At 47.1% G+C, this 25,120-nt stretch overlaps 1 long non-coding RNA gene across 1 annotated transcript in view; it reads right to left on the bottom strand.

Moving 5' to 3' along the window:
• Positions 1-23,852, bottom strand: part of LOC141171594 (uncharacterized) — a 160,445-nt gene extending 136,593 nt beyond the window's left edge. Inside the window, exon 1 of the long non-coding RNA XR_012252356.1 lies at positions 23,413-23,852. This is a non-coding gene — a long non-coding RNA (uncharacterized lncRNA). The remainder of the gene's footprint in view (positions 1-23,412) is intronic.
• Positions 23,853-25,120: the final 1,268 nt, after the last annotated feature.

The raw sequence follows: 25,120 nt of genomic DNA, 5'->3' as shown, positions 1-25,120 counted from the left end.
AATGTCCGACTACGCCACCCGTGGATTGCGGTCAGAGTGAACCGCCGCTACAGGGCAGACCGCTAAGGCTGGTGTTGTGGGTGCAGCAGAGCGTAGCATAACTCCCCACGGGAGGAGTATAGCCTCAGGGCAGTGTATGCGGAGGATGGGGGTGATGGTGCAGGGCAGCAGCAGTAACGACACGGAGTCAGTGATGCAGTTCAGGGCCTTTACTCACAGTTCTTATTATCCAGACCACGTCTGCAGGTAACGGCTGCCCACGTCGTACTGTGCTCACCAGGTGAGGGGCTCAGACAACTCCCAGATAACTTTGGAGCGCTTCACAGGACCCCCTTTGTGTGTCCTTTGTCTGGCCTTTCTTACCAACACTTCTGTCCGGCTGCCTCGGGCCTCCTCTTGGTAAACTTGGCGCCAGTTTCCCTGACCCTATGTGGTGCCTTCCTAGCGGGTGGAGCAAGGGGCTGCGCCACATAAAATGTCAGAGCCTCCGGTTTCTAGCTGAGGGTCGTTTCCTGCCTCCACTAGTTCGGGGACCGGTCTCCCCCTTTGGCCTGACCCCTCCACGCAGGTGGATTCGGGCGTGCGGTGGCGACTCGCCCGTCCGCACCCCTGGGATCCCTTCATTCCTCGTTCCTGGAGCCTTCTCCGCTCCTCTTCCTTCCTTCTCCCTCTTGCAGGCCTGGGCCTCTGTTACTAGGCCCGCCTCCGGAGCAGAGCTCATGCAGAGCCCCTGCTCCCTGCCACTTCTGCTCAGACTTCTCTGCACTGAACTAAGATGGTGCCCACCTTTTATACTCCCTTCTCAATGCACCCAGGAACTGCTTCCTCCCTGCTCCTGCACTGCAGGGTTCCCCTTCCTCAGTGTTCCCTCCCCCCACTCCAGCCAGGGACAGGGACTGTCGTGCCCATCTCAGGGGCATATTGGTCGCCCTGCCCCACGGCAATGTGGTGTAATGCATGCAGGTGTCGGGTCCTGATCCACACTCCATCCTTATCTGAGAGTGAGATATCACACCTCTGGGTGAGGTGCAATACGTCTGTAGCAACCGAGCCCTCGGTGCTACAGTTCCATTTATCTTCAGCCTAGGTGACGTATTGTGATACAGGGCCGTGATTTTGGCTATAACAGGGTCCCCTAGACCCCTACCCCAAGCTTTTTAAGAGAATCATATATGGCGTGCCAGGAGACTCTATGGAATGCTTTCTCAGCATCCAACGAGAGTATCTACTTACAAATTTTTAACTGCATCTAGCCCAGGAAATACTTTGTGCCTAGTAGCAGTGTCTGCTAGTCAGCGGATTATCCCGGCTGTTAAGCAAGCTACACCACCTGTAGTTTGGACACTTAATTTTTTCAAAGGAAATGCTTCGGGACCACGGGATACTCAGTGAAGAGCATCAGGAGGCACCCCAAGGCATAGGGGCTGGGACTGGCACTAGGATGCCTTGCGGTGGACAGCCGAGCTCGATCCTTATAAAAGCTTTTTAACTGCAGCAGCTTTAGTGGACGCTACTGGAGCTGGAATTACGCGGCTGCTGGCATGAGACTTGCCCTCCAATAGATCCTTGTAAATGGATTTAAAGTGTATTCATTCAAATTAGAGGGACAATTTAAATTAAAAAGCTTAGAGCTGCCTCCACCACAGGGGGGCTCTCTCGACCCACCAGCGGACAGGCACCAGTATTGGGAGAGGGGGGCTGGCCGTCAGGGTTCACCGCGGCTCTGGCACAAACCCGGCGACACGGAGGTGGCACGGGCAGGAGCGGACTGGCCGTCTCGGCTTCTCACTTTTTGGATTTTAGAAGGGCATGACATGCCTATATCTGTGTCTCCCCCTCCTTTTACTCCTCCACCTCTTTTCTTTTCGCATGACTATATGTACTTGTCACTTTTCCATGTGTTAGTTGTGTCTTCTGAGCAGTTTGTCAGCTTTTGGACACCTTTGAAGGTGTTTTCTATGTGTTTCTATGTGTTTTTGTTTGCCTGCCATTGGTTTTAACGGTGTTCGAAGGTGTTCGACGAACAGTTCGACGAACAGTTCGGCGAACACACGGGTGTTCGACGAACCGAACCGAACTCGAACACTACGGGGGTGGCTCAACACTACATATGACCCCTTAGCAGCCCATGGAGATATTGACTTTATAACACAATATGTATGTGACGCACCCCCTGGGCCAGTGTTGTGCAGGGAATACCCGGAGCTGGATCGCTGCGGATTGTAGTCCTCGTGGCAATGACCCGGTCCGTGCCCAGGGTGGTCAAATCAGAGGCAGGGTTATTGGAATGATGATAGTCCGACTACGCCACCCGTGGATTGCGGTCAGTGGGGACCACCGCTGCAGGGCAGACCGCTCAGCCTGGTATTATATGTGCAGCTTAGAATGGGATGACTCCCCACGGGAGGAGTATAGCCTCAGGGCAGTTAGAGTGGATGATGGGAGTGATGGTGCACGAGCGCAGCAGGAATAACTCAGAGTCCGTGCAGTGCAGTTCAGGGTCTTTACTGATGTTATAAAGCAGACCCTCCCGGGAGTACTGGTTAGCAGTAGGGGCCTGGTCAGTCTGTGAGCAAGCAGGATCTCCCCCTGGCCAGGTGGAGTTGTAGGCCTCCCCGTCTATCTGCACTCTTTCCTGGCTACCTTGCTCTATGCGGGTAGAAGTAGCTCACGTCCATGAGTATACCGTGTGGTGCTCACCCGTATGGCCGGTGACTTGGTGCCTTCTGTTAGCCTCCGCTCCACGACGGTGGTGCTGGTCCCTTGCTTGTGACCGTGCCTCCGGGCTTCTAAGGCCAGAGGACCTGTAATCCCCTGCCGGTTGGATTCTGCTGCTGGACCTGGATGTCCCCACAGCCTCGGACTCCGTGTCCAGGTTTAGTGTCTTCAGCCAAGGCGAGCTATCTGGCTTCCAGCCTCTGGCACTCGCTCCTGCTCCTACAGAGCTCCTGCTGTCACTTTCCCTCTCCAGGCTCTGACTCCCAGACTCTGACTCACCTAATCCCGCCCCAGACCCAGTTTATAAGGGCAGATTCCTCCCCTCCCAGGTCTGGGCGGGCAGTGTTGCATGCTTAAGGCTCCTGACCAGAGAAACCTCCCACTTGCTCTCAGACATAATATTTCTATTACTGTGGTAACCAGACCCCTGGGGTGCCACATATGTTCTATAAACCTTTCAATGTTTGTAGACTATTTACAGTAAACTTATGTTTGATTTGCGTTGATTACTCAAACCGTAATATGAAGAGACATTTCATTGCTTTCACACTCCAGAAATTTTTTTTTTCTTGTTTTACCTGAAGCTTTAAAGTCTAATTCACAGTCAGTTTGCAGTCAATATCATGCATTTCATGCTTTTTACAAAAAGCTTTGTTACTCATGGTCAAAATGAGTGGTTGTTGAGCAGCAGATGACATTGATGTAGTCAGGTGGAGAGGCTGGAGCATTGGATGCTGTAACGGCCAGACAGCAGCTAGAGGAGTAGAGTAGTAGGCCACAAGACAGGTGGAGGCTCAGTGAAGGGAGACTGGTGAAACTTTGTCATAGTAGAGATGACTCAAAGATGTAGTAGAACCCAGCAAAGCAACTGAGTTGACAAGATCAGGAGACTCTCTGTGTTGATGTAGAAAAGCCCAGTGATCTAGCAGATTTTTTGCATGTCAGATGACTTTCTGAATTGATGTAGTAGAGCCCAGTGATGTAGCAGATTGTTTACATGTCATATGACTCACTGCTGATGTATTAGAGCCCAGCATTGAAGTAAAGCTGAGCATGTCAGGAGGCACCTTGGTACTTTAAACTAGAATGGAATGGCGAATCAGGATGAAGTCACCTTGGTGCAGAAGAGTGGAATGGCGTAGAAGAGCTGGATATGTTAAATGGTTGGCTACTGCTTTTTCTATTGATGGCCTATTTTCGAGATAGATCAGCGGGGTATTGCAGTGACATGGATAAGAACAACCTGAATACACAGGTGATCTTAAACCATAACCTCTGAGTATGCACCAGTTTATAATAGTAACCCGATGTGCAAAAGAGCAGAGAGAGATGATCAGAGGGAGAATGGAGAGCTTTAAGTTATATGTAATAATGAGAAATGACACGGGGAAAAAGTATTGAACATGCTTACTAACATTTACTTAATACTTTGTACAAAATCTTCAAGCTTCAAGATGCCTTCTGTATGGAGAAACTAGTCGCATGCATTGCTCAGGTGTGATTTTGACCCATTCTTCCACACAAACATTCTTCACATCCTGATGGTCCCGTGGGCTCCTTCTATGAACTAAGCTTAAGTTCCTTCCATAAATTCTTTATTGGATTCAGGTCAGGTGAGTGGCTGGGCCATTCTAGCAGCTTTATTTTCTTTCTCTGAAACCAATTGAGAGTTTCCTTGGCTGTGTCTTTGGGATCATTGTTTTGCTGATATATCCACCCTCATTTCATCTTCATCATCCTTGTATATGGCAGCAGACTTTTTTTTGAGAATGTCTCAATACATTAGTCCATTCATCTACCTTCTTATTACATGAAGTTTGCCAGTGCCATATACTGAAAAACAGCCACACATCATGATGTTCCCACTTCCAAACTTTACTGTTGGTATGGTGTTTTTGGGTGATATGCAGTGCCTTTTGGACTCCAAACATAGTGTGTATTATGGCATCCAAAGATTTCAATTTTGGTCTCATCTGACCAGACTATATTCTTCCAGTATTTCCCAGGCTTGTCTAAATATTGTTGAGCAACTGTAAATGTGTATGAACATGTTTTTTTTTAAAAGCAACAGAGTCTTTGGTGGAGAGCGTGCATACAGGCCATGGAGGTTGAATGCGTCACTTATTGTTTTCTTTGAAACAATTGTACTTGCTGATACCAGGTCATTCTGCACCTCTCCACAGGTGCCTTTGGCTCTTTACCCATCATGAGATGTTTCTTGTGTGGCACCTTGTTAATGAGACCCTTTTTTATAGGCCACCAGTTGACCCAACTGATATTATTCTTCACTAAGTGGCAACATTGCTTTCTAATTACTGATGGATTTTATCTTGTGTCATGACTTTCTATGGCTTTTTGCACTTCTTTCTTCGTGTGTTCAATACATTTTCCCTGTGTGATTTTTCGTTATTACAAATAACTTAATTTATGGACATCTATGGTTTGATTTATTTACCTGTGTGGATTGGATGGGTTGTTACCGACATCTGGTGAGAATTTCAATATTTGCTTAGAATATTGGTGACTAGTGTTGAGCGAGCATGCTCGACACTGCTCGGTACTTGCCCGAGCATCTCACTACTCGGGATGTTCGGCGAGCACCGAGTATTTCCGGGTTACTCGGGCAGGAGCTCGGGTCTCCGCCCTGCATGTTTGGCGTTATTTACAGAGCCAATGAACATGCAGGGGTTGCCAGCCAGTCACTGTAATGCCACAGCCATGTTGGTTGTGGGCATTACAGTGATTGGCTGGCCGCACAGAATCACCTCGAGTATTTAAAACCGGGCACCGCCATCTTGGACACAGTTGCTCTGGATCAGACAGTGTAGGGAGAGAGCTGCTGAGCTAGGGAGAGATTTATACTGCGAAATAGGTAGTGTAGGGTATCTAAAGCCTGCAAAATCAAACAAACAGTCCTTCTTAGGACTAATATCCATCCCAGATATTGGGCAGGCAGCCAGGCAGGCTATATAGGAGACGCAGTGGTTATACAAACAAACACTGAATTACAGTCCAGTGTGCTACCGCTGCTCAAATTGCTCGACTTAGCCCCAGGTCTCAGGGGCCAGGAAAAATCCTTTTTTTTTTCATCTAAATCCTCTTTTTTTTTTTCCCTCAGTCAGACTGTACAAATACCCGTCTTATTAACCTTTTGGTATTTTTTCCTCAAAAAAACAAAAATTGAGTGTGTCTGTGAGTGTTCAGACACTAATATATCTGTTTAAAAGAGTCTGTTTTCAGTCAGATAACTAGAACTGTGGTTTTGCAGTTCCACGGTTCAAATCTGGGTGTTATCCACCTTTTTGCCTTTTTTACATAAACAAAAACAGTTTCAGTGTCTCGCTGACTGTTCAGACACAAATATATCTGTTTAAAAGATTCTGGTGTAGGCCAGAGAACTAGAACTGTGGTTTTCCTCTTCCACGGTTCTAATCTCCTTTTTATTACCCTTTTTCCATTGATATTGTGAGTGTAAGCTATTTTAATTCATTTACAATGGGCAAGGTGCGTGGCAAGGGACGTGGAACTGGACGTTCTGGTGATGGTGCGTGCAGAGGATGGGGCCGTGGCCAAGGTGAAAATGTGCCACAACCAACAGCCACATCTTCTCGCTCTCAGTTCTTGACCAAATTACTAGGGAAGCACACAACAACACCATTATTGCGAACTGATCAGTGTGAACAGGTTATTAATTGGATGGCAGATAATACTTCCAGTCACCAGGGCACCACCACCTCCGGACTGTCTTCCACACGGTCAAGTGTTAGTAGCCGTGAGTCTCGACCGCATACTCCTCCTCACCCTGATGCTCCTTCCTCCCACCATGCCGAGTGTCGTCAGACAGCAACTGATCCCACAGTTGGACACTCTGAAGAGCTGTTCACTGGTCCATGTCCATATTTGGGCCCCTCGTCTGCTCTGCTTGAAGTGGTGGAAGAGGAGATCCCACGTAGTGATGGCCAAATATTTGAACAACCACGGCCACAGGAAGGCGAAGCTGGCAATTTGTCACAAGAGGTGGATGATGACGAGACACAATTGCCACGAAGTGAGGAGGAGGACCGTAGTGCGGAAGTGGAAGAGGAGGAGGTGGTGGATGATCTAGTAACTGACCCAACGTGGCAGGAGGACACGCAGAGCGAGGCCAGCAGCACACAGGGGGAGGGAGGCAGAGTACCCCAACAGGCAAGAAGAAGCAGTGTGGTGGCCGCAGACAGAAGGCGGGCAATCGTTCCCCGTAACACCAACATGAGGGACTTTGCCAGTACAACCGGTAGGTCTTCCAGAGTCTGGAATTTTCTTAAAGACTCTGCTGATAACCCCAAAAAGGACATTTGTACCACCTGTCAGGCCAGCATCAGCAGGGGTGACAAAACTACCTGCCTGACCACCAACAGCATGATCAGGCACATGGCAGCAAAGCACCCGACTTTGTGAGGCGAACCCCAGGGTCCACGACCAGTGTCAGCGGGTGTCACCACTGCTTCTTCCGCTGTTGTGCATGTAAGAGAACCCCCTGTTGTGCGTGCAAGGCAATCCCCTGTCCATACTGCATGCAAAGATGCCCCCTCTTCTTAGTCTTCACTTGTTATGGCAGTTTCTCAAGAAACAGCATCAATGTCCACGTCCACGTCCCACCGCAGCGTTCAATTGTTCATATCCCAGACCTTTGAACGAAAGTGCAAATTCGCAGCTAACGCCCCACAGGCCACAGTCCTAAATTCGCACATTTCACGACTGCTTGCGTTGGAAATGCTGCCTTTTAGGCTGGTGGAGACGGAATCCTTCCGCAACCTTATGGTTGTGGCGATCCCTCGGCATTCGGTACCCAGCCGACACTATTTTGCCCGGTGTGCCATCCCCGCACTACACAAGCACGTGTATCAAAACATCTGCCATGCCCTCAACAACGCAGTTACTGGGAGAGTCCACCTGACAACGGACACGTGGACAAGTGCTTGTGGCCAGGGACAGTGCATCTTCCTGACGGCACACTGGGTAAACATAGTGGAAGCCGGGACCCAGTCGGACCTTGGGACGGAACACATCCTCCCCACACCGAGGATTGCGGGCCTTATGTCAGTGTACAGCTCCTGTGCATCATCCTCCTCCTCCTCCTCATGTTCAGCCTCCATCTCAGATATCACCACATCAGTTACAAGCTGGAAGCACTGCAGTACTGCCTCAACCAAGTGGCAACAGGCTGTGCTGAAACTCATTAGCTTAGGTGATAAACCTCACACTGCTTGTGAGTTGTGGACAGCTGTGAAAGAGCAGGCAAATCTGTGGCTGAGACCGCTGAACCTACATCCAGGCATGGCCGTGTGCGACAATGGCCGTAACCTGGTGACGGCTCTGAGGCGAGGCGAGATCACACACGTACCATGCCTGGCTCATGTGCTTAACCTCGTGGTTCAGCGATTTCTTAAATCAAACCCCGAGTTGCCAGATCTGCTCGTCAAAGTACGCCGCCTGTCAGCTCATTTGCGCAAGTCGGCTACAGCTTCCGCCGCCCTTGCAGTGTTGCAGCAGTGTTTGCAGCTTCCGTCACACCGACTGGTGTGTGATGTCCCCACACGTTGGAACGCTAAACTCCACATGTTGCAAAGGATTTGTGAGCAGAAGAGAGCAGTTGTTGAGTACCAGCTGCAACAAGGCGCCGATATTCAGGTCAGACTCCACACATAAGACCTCAGGAGTGGACCTGGATGTCTGACATATGTACCATCTTGACAAACTTAGAGGAGTCCACCAAGATGGTGAGTGGCGATGACGCCATCATTAGCATTAGCATTCCACTTGTCTGTCTTTTGCAACGCTCTCTGCCGAGAATTAAAGAGGAGGCATTGCAGCCAGAGTATGATGAGATGGATCAAGAAGGAGTAGCGGACGATTACACACAGCCCAGCCTCATCTCATCCCAACGTGCATTGGGGGACAATGAGGGAGAGGAGGAGGAGGAGGAAGAACAGGAGCTTGTATCCTGCGCTGTAGACGGTAGTACCTGTACAACTGTCATACCGTTTGTTCAGCGTGGGTGGCCTGAGGACAGGGGTGAGAAGGAGGAGGAGGAGAGCATGGTCAGTCATCATCTTGGTGAGGACACGGAAGTCTTGCCCGTTACCAGTCTGGTACGCATGGCTGACTTTATGTTACGCTGCCTTAACCGTGACCCTCGCGTTGTCAAAATGTTGTGTGACAGTCATTACTGGTTGGTGACACTTTTAGACCCCCACTACAAGAACTTTCATACTCTTATTCCTGAGGTGGAGAGGTCTACAAAAATGGGGCAGTACCAGAAGGCCCTTGCTGCAGAACTGTTAAAAAAATTCCCATCTGCACACGCTAGCGGCAGAGGTCACAATTCATTGCCCAACCAAGGCGTACAGGCGAGAGAGACGCAACTCCAATCCAGCAGAGGCAGGGGAACACTGTCAACGTTCTGGGACAGTTTTCTGACACCCGCCCAGCTTACAGGCCCTGAGGCGCGGGGTACTCTCACAAGGAGTGGAAAGTTTCAAAAGATGGTGAGGGGGTACCTTGCCGACCGTACCAGCGTCCTCCTTGATTCCTCTGTGCCTTTTAATTATTGGGTATCCAAGCTGGACACTTGGAATGAACTCGCTCTGTACACCTTGGAGGTCCTGGCCTGCCCTGCCACTAGCGTGTTATCGGAGCGTGTTTTTAGTGCCGCTGGGGAAATTATAATTGATAAGCGCACTCGCCTGTCAACTGACAATGCTGACAAGCTGACCCTTATCACAATGAACAAGGGCTGGATTGGACCAGACTTCTCATCACCACCAAATGAGAGCAGAGTAACATAAAGTCAAATCCACTGTGTTATTTCGGGAGGTGTATTCCCATGCACCGCTTCACACCCACACATGAGTATACGCTTACTGATTTCGGCTGTTTTTTCCTCTTCTCCTTATCCTCAGCCTCTACCACCACTATACCACCAGGGTGACCGTGGTCCATGTTGCCAGCATTGCAAGTTCCTCCGTCCTAATTTTTGGCAGCTTTTGCTTGGAAGGCATAGGTAAAGACTATGGGAGACCCACTCCCCAATAATGGGAATAATGTTTTTAATATGCTGTACTGCATGGCTCTTGTAAGGGGCATTGCAAGTTCCTCCGTCCTAATTTTTGGCAGCTTTTGCTTGGAAGGCATAGGCAAAGACTATGGGAGACCCACTGCCCAATAATGGGAATAATGTTTTTAATATGCTGTACTGCATGGCTTTTATAAGGGGCATTGCAAGTTCCTCCGTCCTAATTTTTGCCAACTTTTGAATGAAAGGCATAGGCAAAGACTATGGGAGACCCACTCCCCAATAATGGAAATAATGTTTTTAATATGCTGTACTGCATGACTTTTGTAAGGGGCATTACAAGTTCCTCCGTCCTAATCTTTGGCAGCTTTTGCTTGGAAGGCATAGGCAAAGACTATGGGAGACCCACTCCCCAATAATGGAAATAATGTTTTTAATATGCTGTACTGCATGGCTCTTGTAAGGGGCATTGCAAGTTCCTCCGTCCTAATTTTTGGCAGCTTTTGCTTGGAAGGCATAGGCAAAGACTATGGGAGACCCACTCCCCAATAATGGGAATAATGTTTTTAATATGCTGTACTGCATGGCTCTTGTAAGGGGCATTGCAAGTTCCCCCATCCTAATTTTTTGGAAGCTTTTGCTTGGAAGGCATAGGCAAAGACTATGGGAGACCCACTCCCTAATAATGGGAATAATGTTTTTAATATGCTGTACTGCAAGGCTCTTGTAAGGGGCATTAAAATCATCTTGTTAAGCTACTGTGACCTCCTCGTCTCTTCCAAGCGTCATTGATATTGTCTTTTTATTCCACTGGTACCTCCACGTCTCTTCCAAGGTGCATTGATATTGTCTTTTTATTCCACTGTGACCTCCACGTCTCTTCCAAGGGGCATTAAAACCGTCTTCTTAAACCACTCTGAATTCCACGTCTCTTCCAAGGTGCATTAAAACTGTCTTGTTAAACCACTTTGAACTCCACGTCTCTTCCAAGGGGCATTAAAATCGTCTTGTTAAGCTACTGTGACCTCCACGTCTCTTCCAAGGGTCATTGATATTGTCTTTTTATTCCACTGGGACCTCCATCACTCTTCCAAGGGGCATTGATATTGTCTTTTTATTCCACTGCGACCTCCACCAGTCTTCCAAGGGGCATTGATATTGTATTTTTATTCCACTGTGACCTCCACCACTCTTCCAAGGGGGCATTGATATTGTCTTTTTATTCCACTGGGATTTCCACTTCTCTTCCAAGGGGCATTAAAACGGTCTTGTTAAACCACTCTGAACTCCACGTCTCTTCCAAGGGGCATTAAAACCATCTTGTTAAGCTACTGTGACCTCCAGGTCGTCTCTTTCAAGGGGCATTAAAACCATCTTGTTAAACCACTCTGAACTCCACAGCTCTTCCAAGGGGCATTGAAATGTGGTTTTTAATTACCTCTTACCTCCACGACTCTTCCCACGGGCATTGCATTTCCTCCTAATTTTAGTCAGCTTTTGCTTTTCAATGCATAGGCGAACACAAAGGGAGACCCACTCCCCAATAATGGGTAGAAGGTTTTTAGTACGCTGTAATCCACGTCTGTTTCAAGGGGCATTGCAGTTCCTCATAATTTTTGGAAAGCCTTCCATTCACTGCTTAGGCCAACAGTGTACAGGAGACCCAGTTGCTATAAATGGAAAAAACGGTTTAGTTAAAGCCCTCTGACCTCCATGTCACTTCCATGGGGCATTGGAGTGCCTTGAAATTTTTGGTAGGCATTGCACTCACTGTTTGCCCTATAACTTTGTAGCCGAACTGCTCCTTTTGGTACAGAAACATATCCTACAAGACATGTGTGGTTGACTGGCAGATATTGATGTGAATGGTCCCTGTTCCTTTTGCTCTTTCTCCTTTGCCACCACCTCATCCATCATTCATCACCTGCAGCTTTGTTTTAACGGGAGTCATAGAACTGGGATAGCAGCAGGAAAACATCCAGCAATCCTCGGAGGAGGTAGGATATGCGCCAAAACGCTGACCACCTCAGTCCTAGCCGCTACTACATACATACACTTGCATTCCAAGGAACAGAAAGCTAAGGAGATGGATGGCCTCATGATCATGAATAATTTACTCGTTGTGTAGGAGGCCAACCACTGCTGCTGTCTACCTTCTGAACTTTGTGTTGAAGCCTGATTGACCCAGGACCCGCAATCCTCTATGTCTGGAGGACGTGTTGCATCCCACTGTCCAACTGTGTCCCGGCTTCCACAATATTAACCCAGTGTGAAGGCGTCAGTGAGATGGACCATCCCTGGCCACATTCACTTGTCCACGTGTTTGTGGTTAGGCTGTCCTTCCCACTAAATGCACTGGGGAGGGCACAGGTAATGTTTTGGTATGCGCGCTTGTGTATAAGGTGCACTGGGCCAAATAGGGGCGGCTGGGGACCGTTTATGGACACCCGGCCACCTCCAGGCAGTTGGGGACCGTGTGTGGGCACCCGGCCACGGGGCGGCTGGGGACCGAGTATGGACACCCGGCCACCCCCTGGCGGCTCGGGACCAAGTGTGGACACCCAGCCGCTGGGCGGCTGGGGACTGAGTATGGATACCAGGCCGCCGACGCAGCCATGACGTGGTGGCCAGATTCCGCCTCCACATGCCTAAAAGGCCCAATTTCAAGTGCAAGCAGTATGGTATTGCAGCCTGGGGGTGGGTGGGTGGCAGGCTGCATACTTGCGCTTGCATTGCAAGGAATGGGGGAGGTACAATTGAACACTGCCCTGGGATATGAACTATTACGGGGATAGTTGCAAGTCTGCATCTTCTGATGCGGCAAGGATCACTTCTGATGGGCACACTTTTAGGCAGTAACCTGGGTGTCAGAGATGCTTCCAGGGGTCTTCCCCATGCTGTTCCCATGTCTTTTCAGCACTGCATGCATGTGTCACACAGCACATGGCCAGATAAGGTTGTAAAATGTTAAAATGACATTTCCCAGTGAATGCATTTGTCACGGTTGAAAGCAATACAAAAGTGCAAAAACGCATAAAAAATGCTACTTGTGAACATAGACCAAAGTGTGAAGGAGTATTTTTGTTTTTGGTTATTTATTTTACCTTATACACAAGTCTTTACCCTGGAAAGGAAGTTCCTTAACATATTTCACAGGAAAACGGCTTTAGTTTAGTTTTTGAACGTTTTATTGTGAGCCCGTAAAAGTGGCTTAATACCTCTGACCACGTTGTTGACAGCAGTGACCTGGGGGTCAGAAATTCTTCCTGGGGCAATCCCCATGCTGTACCCATGTCATTTGAGCACTGTCACTATAGTTTTGGGCACTTTTTAGGCTTTCTACACACTGCTGGGGGTGCCGCCGGAAAAATGCTCGGGTCTCCCATAGACTAACATTGGTCTCGTTGCTCTCATCGAGCACCCGAGTATCACGGTGAGCTCGGCCCGATCTTCAAGCACCCGAGCATTTTAGTGCTCGCTCATCATTATTGGTGAAGTGTTCAATATTTATTTCAATAGTCATAGGTTTAAAGTTTATTTTACACTTTTGAAAGTAAAATAAAAGTATTTACTTTCGGTGATCACTGTCACACACCACTGATCTATCCCGAAAATAGGCCATCAATAAAAGTAGTCTCCAACCTCCTTAAAGGAAACCTGTCACCAGCTTTTGAATCTCTGGTGACAGGTTGATTCACTGTATTTAATTGAGGTCTGATGGGCATCATAGCTGTTGCATCTGTTCCTCCTCTCTGTTCCTAAAAGTGGTCTTCCAGCTCTGATTGATGTGGAAGACTACTGCAGGCAGGGCAAAGGATGTCACTGCACATGCTTAACAGCTGGTTACAGGTTCCCTTTAAATTTGCATTGAATACCTTTGATGCAAATCAAATTTCCAGGCTAAATTAAAGCAAACTGTTGAATTTGAATTTCATCAGATTAACTCATCATCCCTAATTACTACATCTAATATTCATCTAGAGCTGCTTAAGAAGTTAATGAGACTTTTGTTTTGCAATGATAGTTTCTCTATAAAGAAGCCTCATACAATATGCATATTTTAGCATACTAGCTTTTTGCAGCTAAACATTATGTATAATCATTATAAAGTGAACAGTATAAATAAAACATTTTGTTAAAAAATCTATTTTATAAATGAAGCAATTTGCTCAACAGAAATGAGCAACTATAATAAGTAAAGACTCTTAGTAAAGAAAAAAATAGCTGTAAATAGGCAATATGTATGCAAGCACATCAGATAATGGACATGGTTCTATCAAACTAACATTCATATACCCCTAACTGGGATAATGATATTTAGAATATCTTCCAAAAAATTCAAGGGTCTGTAGACATTTACTTTGTTTGCATTGTATAATACAAAGTGTAAAGAATTTGCATCAAATCATTTTCCCAATCCTCTACATATTTCCAGAGATGATTATTAAAGATCTTGTAGATATTTATAAGGACCATTAAGCGTACAGTACTAAGCTGTTAACTCAAGTGTAACTTCAGTTTAATACCTATTATCTATGAAAAGTACATGATAGTTCATTAAATAATAAACTTTCTTTTCAAAAAACTTTGAATAAATTAATAGTACAAGAGAATATAAAAAACTTTGTAATATATTTTTTCAGAGAGCTATATGCCTCTTTCTCCACTCATGAGCCTCTTCTCCTGCCATCTGAGTTCATTATTCAAGTTAAAAATATATCTAAAGTTCATCTAGCTCAACACAAGAGGATCTGTTAATTGAAGCTTATAGGGAAGAGCAGACAGAGGGACCAGGTAAAGAGACATAGAGATGCCACAGTTTTTTAGTTAAAGTTTTATCTCACAACAGTGCTGGATTCACAGCTACACAGCTCTATACTTCTGTATACTGTTATTCATGCTACTGTTGCTTCTAGACGCTTAGAGATAGGGGAGCAGGAATACCTTGTGTCTCCATGTGTTCTGCATATGAGAACCTTTTTTAGTTAAAGTTTTATCTCATAAAAGTGCTGAATTCACAGCTACACAGCTCAATACACACAAGACTGTTTGAAATAACAGGTTCACTTTAAAGAGACTGTCATCACAGAATGACTGTTCAAGCTACAGTAAGTCCTGTCGCTTGGTGCTTCATGGCGGGGCCAATCATTTCAATACATCTTCCCAACTGCTTTTTGCCCACCCTTCTTTGATTGACAGCTCTGGCTTCATAGAGTCAGAGAAGGGAGGAGACAGATGGAAAACAAGTAGGTAGGAAGATGAATTTAAATGATTGGTGCCGCCACAAAGCACCGGGCGCCTGTTCTTAGTTTGAACAATCATTCTGTGCTGATAGTCACTAGATCAATCCACGGAGGATCAAGTTTGAGATGAATTTCCTAAAATTCATGATTTCATGCGAATTCAAACAATTTGTGATTAGATTCTTGGTTCACACAAAAATAATTCCTCTTTGCTGAAACATCAGAGATCGGGCTAATGTGATTTTGCATTGTCGTGCGGTCCTCCTCATAATGCCCTGTAGCTATGACAATTTTATAGATTATCATATCTTGTACAGTGGAGGTCAGTACCGGGGCCATCACAGATCAGCAGTTCTCAGAGGAGCACGGTTTTTACAGCAGAGTCATTTCCCATCTCCTGAGTCACTGAGTAAGTCTCTCTTCTGTAGAGTGTAAGCTTTTATGGTCAGCGGGGCTCTCTCTCGCTCTCTCTCGTGCTCTCCCTCTCTTGCTTTCTCTTTCTCACTCTCTTTCTTTCTCGATCTCTCTTTCTCGCTCTCTTTCTCTCTCTCTCGCTCTCTCTTTCTTGCTCTTACTATTTTTCACCTTCTCTCTCACACATTCTCTCTCTGTCATTCTTTCTCTCGCTCCCTCTTTCTCTCACACTCTCATTCTTTCTCTCATGCTCTCTTTCTCTTGCGCTCTCTCTTTCTCTCACACTCTCTTTCTCTCATGCTCTCTTGCACTCTCTCTTTCTCTCTCTCGCTCTCTATTTCTCTCTCTCACGTTCTCTCTCTGTCATTCTTTCTCTCACTCTCTCGTTCTCTCACACTCTCTTTCTTTCTCTCATGCTCTCTTTCTCTTGCGCTCTCTCTTTCTCTCACATTCTTTTTCTCTCATGCTCTCTTGTTCTCTCTTGCTCTCTCGCGCTCTCTCTTTCTCTAATGCTCTCTCTTCTTCTCTCTTGCTCTCTCACGCTCTCTTGTTCTCTCTTTTGGTCTCTTGTGTTCTTGCGCTCTCTCTTTCTCTCATGCTCTCTCTTGCTCTCTTGCTCTCTCGTGCTCTCTCTTGCTCTAGCACTCTCTCTCACGCTCTCTCGTGCTCTCTCACGCTCTCTCTCACGCACTCTCTTTCTTTCATGCTCTCTTTTGCTCTCTTGTGCTCTCTCTCTTGCTCTCTATCGTGCTCTCTCTTGCTCTCTCATGCTCTCTCTCTTAATCTCGCACTCTCTCTCATGCTCTCTCGTGCTCTCTTGCACTCTCTCACTCTCTTGCGCTCTCTCTTTCTCTCTAATGCTCTCTCTTTCTCTCTAATGCTCTCTTGCTCTCTCGTGCGCTCTCTCTTGCTCTCTATCGTGCTCTCTTTCTTGCTCTCTCGTGCTCTCTGTTTCTCTCGCACTCTCTCTCGTGCTCTCTCATGCTCTCTCTCTCTCTTTCTCTAGTGCTCTCTCTCTCTTGCTTTCTCGTGCTCTCTCTCTCTCTTGCTCTCTCATGCTCTCTCTTGCGCTCTCGTGCTCTCTCTCTTTCTCTCGCACTCTCTCACTTTCTCTCTCTCTCTCTTTCTCTCACACTCTCTCTCTTTCTCTCATGCTCTCTCTTTCTCTCATGCTCTCTCTTGCTCTCTTGTGCTCTCTTTCTCTCACGCTCTCTCTTGCTCTCTCGTGCTCTCTTTTTCTCTTGCACTCTCTCTTGCACTCTTTTGAGCTCTCTTGTGCTCTCTCGTGCTCTCTCTCTTGCTCTCGCGCTCTCTCTCGCTCTCTCTCTTGCTCTCTCTTTCTCTCGCACTCTCTCTTGCGCTCTCTTGAGCTCTCTTGTGCTCTCTCGTGCTCTCTCTCTTTCTCTCGCGCTCTCTCTTTCTCTCTCGTGCTCTCTCTTGCTCTCTCTTGCTCTCTCGCGCTCTCTCTCTTTATCTCGTGCTCTCTCTCTTGCTCTCTCTCTCGCACTCTCTCTTGCTCTCTCTCTCGTGCTCTCTCTCTTGCTCTCGTGCTCTCTCTCTTGCTCTCTTGTGCTCACTCTATTGCTCTCTTGTGCTCTCTCTCTTGCGCTCTCGTGTTCTCTCTTTATCTCATGCTCTCTCTCTTGCTCTCTCTCTTTCTCTCACGCTCTCTCTCTTGCTCTCTCTCTCTTGTGCTCTCTTGCTTTCTCGTGCTCTCTCTTGCTCTCTTGTGCTCTCTCTCTTGCTCTCTCGTGCTCTCTCTCTTTCTCTCCCACTCTCTCTTGCTCTCTCGTGCTCTCTCTTTCTCTCGCGCTCTCTCTTGCTCTCTCTCTTTATCTCGTGCTCTCTCTCTTGCTCTCTCTCTTTCTCTCACGCTCTCTCTTGCTCTCTCGTGCTCTCTCTCTCGCACTCTCTCTTGCGCTCTCTTGAGCTCTCTTGCGCTCTCGTGCTCTCTCTCTTTCTCTCGTGCTCTCTCTTGCTCTCTCGTGCTCTCTCTTTTCCTCTCTCGCACTATCTCTCTTGCTCTCTTGTGCTCTCTCTTTCTCTCCCACTCTCTCTTGTGCTCTCTTGAGCTCTCTTGCGCTCTCTCGTGCTCTCTCTCTTTCTCTCGCGCTCTCTCTTGCTCTCTCATGCTCTCTCTTTTGCTCTCTTGTGATCTCTCTCTTGCTCTCTCATGCTCTCTCTTGCGCTCTCGTGCTCTCGCTCTTTCTCTCGCACTCTCTCACGCTCTCTCTCTTTCTCTCACGCTCTCTCTCTTTCTCTCATGCTCTCTCTTCCTCTCACGCTCTCTCTTGCTCTCTCTCGTGCTCTCTCTTTCTCTCATGCTCTCTTTTGCTCTCTCTTTCTCTCGCACTCTCTTTTGCTCTCTCTCTCATGCTCTCTCTCTTGCTATCTCGTGCTCTCTCTCTTGCTCTCTTGTGCTCACTCTCTTGCTCTCTTGTGCTCTCTCTTGCTCTCTCGTGCTCTCTGTCTTTATCTCATGCTCTCTCTCTTGCTCTCTCTCTTTCTCTCACGCTCTCTCTCGTGCTCTCTCTCTTGTGCTCTCTTGCTCTCTCGTGCTCTCTCTCTTGCTCTATCTCTTTCTCTCGCACTCTCTCTTGCTCTTTCGTGTTCTCTCTTTCTCTTGCGCTCTCTCTCTTGCTCTCTCTCTTTCTCTCACGCTCTCTCTCTTGCTCTCTCGTGCTCTCTCTTTCTCTTGCGCTCTCTTGAGTTCTCTTGCGCTCTCTCGTGCTCTCTCTCTTTCTGTCGCACTCTCTTTCTTTCTCTCGCACTCTCTCTTGCTCTCTTGTGCTCTCTCTTTTCCTCTCTTGCGCTCTCACTCTCGCTCTCTTGTGCTCTCTCTTTCTCTCGCACTCTCTCTTGCGCTTTCTTGAGCTCTCTTGCGCTCTCTTGTGCTCTCTCTCTTTCTCTTGTGCTCTCTCTTGCTCTCTCATGATCTCTCTCTTGCTCTCTCGCGCTCTCTCTTGCTCTCTCTTGCTCTGTCTTTCTCTCGAACTCTCTCTTGCGCTCTCTTGCGCTCTCTCGTGCTCTCTCTCTTTCTCTTGCGCTCTCTCTGGCTCTCTTGTGCTCTCTCTCTCTTGCTCTCTCGTGCTCTCTCTCGCACTCTCTCTTTCTCTCGCACTCTCTCTCTTGCTCTCTCTCTCTCATGCTCTCTCTTGCTCTCTCATGCTCTCTCTCTTGCTCTCTTGTGCTCTCTCTCTTGCTCTCTCTTGCTCTCTCTTGCTCTCTCTTGCTCTCTCTCTCTTGCTCTCTTGCTCTCTCTCTTGCTCTCTCTCTTGCTCTCTCTCTCTTTATCTCGCGCTCTCTCTCTTTCTCTCGCGCTCTCTCTTATGCTCTCTCTTGCTCTCTCGTGCTCTCTCTTGCTCTCTCTCTTTCTCTCGTGCTCTCTCTTGCTCTCTCTCTCGTGCTCTCTCTTTCTCTCGCACTCTCTCTTGCGCTCTCTTGAGCTCTCTTGCGCTCTCTCGTGCTCTCTCTCTTTCTCTCGTGCTCTCTCTCTTGCTCTCTCGCGCTCTCTCTCTTGCTCTCTCTTTCTCTAGAACTCTCTCTTGCGCTCTCTTGAGCTCTCTTGCGCTCTCTCGTGCTCTCTCTCTTTCTCTTGCGCTCTCTCTTTCTCTCTTGTGCTCTCTCTCTTGCTCTCTCGTGCTCTCTCTCTTTATCTCGCGTTCTCTCTTGTTCTCTCTCTTTCTCTCGCACTCTCTCTTGCTCTCTCTCTTTATCTCGCGCTCTCTCTCTTTCTCTCGCGCTCTCTCTTGCGCTCTCTCTCTTGCTCTCTCGTGCTCTCTTTATCTCGTGCTCTCTTGCTCTCTCTCTTTCTCTCGCGCTCTCTCTTGCTCTCTCTCGTGCTCTCTCTCTTGCTCTCTTGTGCTCTCTCTCTTTATCTCGTGCTCTTTCTCTTTCTCTCGCACTCTCTCTCTCTTGCTCTCTCTCTCGTGCTCTCTCGTGCTCTCTCTCTTGCTCTCTCTTGCTCTCTCTCTTGCTCTCTCGTGCTCTCTCTCTTGCTCTCTCTTGCTCTCTCTCTTTATCTCGCGCTCTCTCTCTTGCTCTCTTGTGCTCTCTCTCTTGCTCTCTCTTGCTCTCTCTCTTTCTCTCGCACTCTCTCTCTTGCTCTCTCTCTTGCTCTCTCGTGCTCTCTCTCTTGCTCTCTCTTGCTCTCTCTCTTTATCTCGCGTTCTCTCTCTTGCTCTCTCTCTCTCGCGCTCTCTCTCTTGCTCTCTCGTGCTCTCTCTTTATCTCGTGCTCTCTCTTGCTCTCTCTCTTTCTCTTGCGCTCTCTCTTGCTCGCTCTCTCTCGTGCTCTCTCTCTTGTGCTCTCTCTCTCTCGTGCTCTCTCTCTTGCTCTCTTGTGCTCTCTCTCTTTATCTCGTGCTCTCTCTCTTTCTCGCGCACTCTCTCTCTTGCTCTCTCTCTTGCTCTCTCGTGCTCTCTCTCTTTCTCTCGCGCTCTCTCTTGTGCTCTCTCTCTTGCTCTCTCGTGCTCTCTCTCTTTATCTCGTGCTCTCTCTTGCTCTCTGTCTTTCTCTCGCGCTCTCTCTTGCTCTCTCTCTCGTGCTCTCTCTCTTGTGCTCTCTCTCTTGCTCTCTTGTGCTCTCTCTTTATCTCGTGCTCTTTCTCTTTCTCGCGCACTCTCTCTCTTGCTCTCTCTCTTGCTCTCTCTTGCTCTCTCTCTTTATCTCGCACTCTCTCTCTTGCTCTCTTTCTCTCGTGCTCTCTCTTGTGCTCTCTCTCTTGCTCTCTCGTGCTCTCTCTCTTTATCTCATGCTCTCTCTTGCTCTCTCTCTTTCTCTCGCGCTCTCTCTTGCTCTCTCTCTCGTGCTCTCTCTCTTGAGCTCTCTCTCTCATGCTCTCTCTCTTGCTCTCTCGTGCTCTCTCTCTTTATCTCGTGCTCTCTCTTGCTCTCTCTCTTTCTCTCGTGCTCTCTCTTGCTCTCTCTCTCGTGCTCTCTCTCTTGCTCTCTCTTGCTCTCTCTCTTTCTCTCGAACTCTCTCTCTTGCTCTCTCTCTCTCGTGCTCTCTCTCTTGCTCTCTCGTGCTCTCTCTCTTGCTCTCTCTTGCTCTCTCTCTTTATCTCGCGCTCTCTCTTGCTCTCTCTCTTTCTCTCGCGCTCTCTCTTGTGCTCTCTCTCTTGCTCTCTCGTGCTCTCTTTATCTCGTGCTCTCTCTTGCTCTCTCTCTTTCTCTCGCACTCTCTCTTGCTCTCTCTCTCTCGTGCTCTCTTGTTCTCTCTCTCTTTATCTCGTGCTCTTTCTCTTTCTCTCGCACTCTCTCTCTCTTGCTCTCTCTCTCGTGCTCTCTCTCTTGCTCTCTCGTGCTCTCTCTCTTGCTCTCTCTTGCTCTCTCTCTTTATCTCACGCTCTTTCTCTTGCTCTCTTGTGCTCTCTCTCTTGCTCTCTCTCTTTCTCTCGCACTCTCTCTTGCTCTCTCTCTTGCTCTCTCGTGCTCTCTCTCTTGTTCTCTCTTGCTCTCTCTCTTTGTCTCGCGCACTCTCTCTTGCTCTCTCTTTCTCTCGCGCTCTCTCTTGTGCTCTCTCTCTTGCTCTCTCGTGCTCTCTCTCTTTATCTCGTGCTCTCTCTTGCTCTCTCTCTTTCTCTCGCGCTCTCTCTTGCTCTCTCTCTCGTGCTCTCTCTCTCGTGCTCTCTCTCTCGTGCTCTCTCTCTCGTGCTCTCTTGTGCTCTCTCTCTTTATCTCGTGTTCTCTCTCTTTCTCGCACACTCTCTCTCTTGCTCTCTCATGCTCTCTCTCTTTCTCTCGCACTCTCTCTCTTGCTCTCTCTCTCTCGTGCTCTCTCTCTTGCTCACTCTCTTTCTCTCGCACTCTCTCTCTTGCGCTCTCTCTCCTCTCCCCCGCGTGTATTTTCCATATACACTGTTTATCAGTGGACCATACAGAAACCTATAGACAAAGATCGTGGTAATTACAGTAAAATCTCCTATCTGGCGGCTCAGCTTATCTGCATTGCACCATGTCTTGTTATGATAATATTGTTACTAACTGCATGAAGGTAAATGGAGTTACCATCCAAGTAGTAGAAAGATGAGTAATATCTAATTTCATCTAAAAATGAAAATGAGAGAAAATGAAAATCTATTCTCATTTCCAGCAGAACAAATATAATATTGTCTAAAGAGAGCAATACATAATTCTCCTTAGGGGTAAGGGATTTGCTTTGATAACAATTCACTTGTGTTGAGCCGGATATGTCTGAAGTGCGCGCTTCCCGTCAGGACTCTGTGCTTACTTACAGAATTGCTTCTGCATATGAATCGAGCAATGATTTGTGATAATAACTGGTTTTCTCTGCTGGAATAGATGCATTCTTAAGGCATAACCAGTTAGAAAGTGCCGTTATGCAAAGTGAATCGAGCATTTTGTGTCTGCAAATCAAATTTCCAATCATGCATAAAACTTTCCTTGGCGGTCATCCCTGAGGATTTTGTATTTGCCAACTAAATTTTGATGTTTTTAAAAGTGTTGGAAGTCAGAACCAATTAACTACAGACCTGTAATTCCCAGTAGAGACTTGTACCTGCTATTACAGATAATTATAACAGCAACATCGCTAGACATGGAAAGTCTTATGCCTGTAATAAAAGCCCCTCCGGTATCGAGTCAAGCTGTACATCAATATCAAACAGGTGTAAAATTGAGGGGTCACTTCTTTATGTCTGTCAATTGATTGTATACTTTGTAATTCTTTTCCTTACTGGATTTTTTTGTTCTGTTTTTTTACTACACCCATTTCATCAAAGAACTTTTCCAGCTTTAAAAAAAAAGCAGTTAAATGCCCTCAACTTCATAAGTTTTCCAACTTTCTAATATACTTAAGGTCTGAAAAGTGCCCAAATTCGGCTACAAACTCCAAACCCAGCATGTCCCATTATGGTTTGTGTCCAAAGCAGTCTAATGGGTAGCGTTTTTCCTTCTGGAGAGTGATAAGCTAAGCTTGGCATGTCAGAATGAGGAGACTTGTAAGCCATGTATGCTCTTGCTCCACAATTATCCTAAGTCATATTGCAAGGCTCGTTAAAGAGTCAATATTGACTTTTAGATTCGCTGCTTCCAATTGATGGCATTAGGATATGTCCACACGATCCAGAGCCACTGCATGTTATGCAGCGTCAAACCCTCAGCGGCCAGATGTAACAACATAGTGGATGGGATTTGTAGAAATCCTATGTCCACTACGTGTCTCTGGGCACCTGCGGATCACCCGCGGAAATTGACATGCAGCGCGTCTTTCCAGACCGCAGCATGTCAATTTCTCTTGAGGGTCTGCATGCGGGCTTTCCCCATATGTGCATGTACCAGAACTGTTTGTGTGTCTATATATGCACATGTATCAGAGCTGTGTGTGTTTATATAAACATATGTAGCAGAGCTGTGTGTGTCTATGTGCATGTAGCAGGGCTGTGTGTGTCTATGTGTATGTATCAGAGCTGTGTGTGTATAAATATATGCACATGTATCAGAGCTGTGTGTGTCTATATATACACATGTAGCAGAGCTGTACGTGTCTATGTGCATGTAGCAGAGCTTTGTGTTTGTCTATATATGCACATGTAGCAGGGCTTTGTGTGTCTATGTGCATGTAGCAGAGCTATGTGTCTATGTGCATGTAGCAGGGCTGTGTGTGTCTATGTGTATGTATCAGAGCTGTGTGTGTATAAATATATGCACATGTATCAGAGCTGTGTGTGTCTATTGTAAGGCAGCGCTCGTCATCATACTGGGGGTAACTCGCTTCGCTGCGTCAATCAATGCACACGTGCAATGTCTTTACGTTTTTCACACAGTGTTGCAGTTTATTATGGCACTTCATCAACCGCTGTTCACACACAGTTCATTTTAGTCCGCCACCGGCAGGTTTACACACATAAACAATTCATGAGCCAAGTGGCACACCGGCCCACTTGCTCCAGGGTACAGCTTACGGCAAGGTAATAAAGTAGCAATGTTCATATCACAATGTCCATATAGCACCGGGTATTACCTTTGCCGGGTATAGCTGTCTCAGTCCGTTACTCTGCCACCACTGTGGCTCTGCGGCTTCCCAGGTAGGGGTCTCCAGCCGTCGTTCCCTCAAAGGCCACTGACATCCACACAGGATCCAGGCTCTGCCTTCCATGACTCTTACTCAAGCCGGCTCTCCCTCAAAGGCCACTGACATCCGCACAGGATCCAGGCTCGACCTTTCAGGTACCAGGCTTCACTTCAAAGCCGCTGCCTTCCAAGGCCACTAGCATCCGCACAGGATCTAGTCTTTGCCTTCAGGCTGCCAGGCTTCACGGTATCACGGTCTCCCACACACATGGGGAACAGGCCTCACGCCTCTCACACCGAACACACCTGTCTCAAATTAAGCAGATTTATATATGCTGTGCACAGACAGCCACATACCGACAGGACCTTGCTGATGTCACAGTCATGTGATCAGTCAGCTGTGTGTATAGGTCCTGTGTGCTGTCCCAGTCATGTATACAGAGCTTAACTGTGCATGCAGGACCTGGGTGATGTCACAGTCATGTGACCAGTCAGTTAAAGGGGAAAGTACATGGTCCGGTAAACACATCCTGGACCATTTACAGTAATGCTAGCAAGCTGCTGCATTACACTATATATACACATGTAGCAGAGCTGTACGTGTCTATGTGCATGTAGCAGAGCTTTGTGTGTGTCTATATATGCACATGTAGCAGGGCTTTGTGTGTCTATGTGCATGTAGCAGAGCTGTGTGTGTCTATATATGCACATGTATCAGATCTGTGCGTGTCTATATATACACATGTAGCAGAGCTGTGTGCGTCTATGTGCATGTAGCAGAGCTGTGTGTGTGTCTATATATGCACATGTATCAGATTTGTGTGTCTATATATACACATGTAGCAGAGCTGTGTGTATGTATGTGCATTTAGCAGAGCTGTGTGTGTGTCTATATATGCACATGTATCAGAGCTGTGTGTGTCTATATATACACATGTATCAGAGCTGTGTGTACCTATGTGCATGTAGCAGAGCTGTGTGTGTGTCTTTATATGCACATGTAGCAGAGCTGTGTGTGTCTATATATACACATATAGCAGATCTGTGTGTCTATGTGCATTTAGCAGAGCTGTGTGTGTGTCTATATATGCACATGTTTCAGAGCTGTGTGTGTCTATATATACACATGTATCAGAGCTGTGTGTACCTATGTGCATGTAGCAGAGCTGTGTGTGTGTCTTTATATGCACATGTAGCAGAGCTGTGTGTGTCTATATATACACATATAGCAGATCTGTGTGTCTATGTGCATGTAGCAGAGCTGTGTTTGTATGTATATGTGGATACGTAGCAGAGCTGTCTTGTGTGTATAACACTTCAGAGAGACACCAACAATAGATTTATTGCCTCCCTATTCTACCCTAGTATATTAAAATTAGTGATAATGACCCCTCCACTTTACACCACTAGGGAAGTTTTAATTAATAGGAAAAAAATGTTTTTCCTGTTTTCAGCTGTCTAAACCTGGGGTGCGTCTTATAGTTCAAAAAATATGGTACATGCCCCGAGATAATAATTTCTGGTAATGCCCAATTGGGCTGATCATATACTATAACCTAAACTTTAAAAGCTAATATCTCTGCAACCAAGATGACAAATTGAAAAAAAAGTTAAATTCAGCTCTGCCACCACTATTCCCTGATGTGGCCGGATTAACT

Source organism: Phyllobates terribilis, unplaced genomic scaffold (genome assembly GCF_046119375.1).
Source record: "Phyllobates terribilis strain yellow unplaced genomic scaffold, ASM4611937v1 Scaffold_12__6_contigs__length_324123572, whole genome shotgun sequence".
In the NCBI taxonomy this organism is placed as follows: Eukaryota; Metazoa; Chordata; class Amphibia; order Anura; family Dendrobatidae; genus Phyllobates; species Phyllobates terribilis.
The sequence above is the reverse complement of the archived record's forward strand: the minus strand, read 5'-3'. Positions and strand labels throughout refer to the sequence as shown.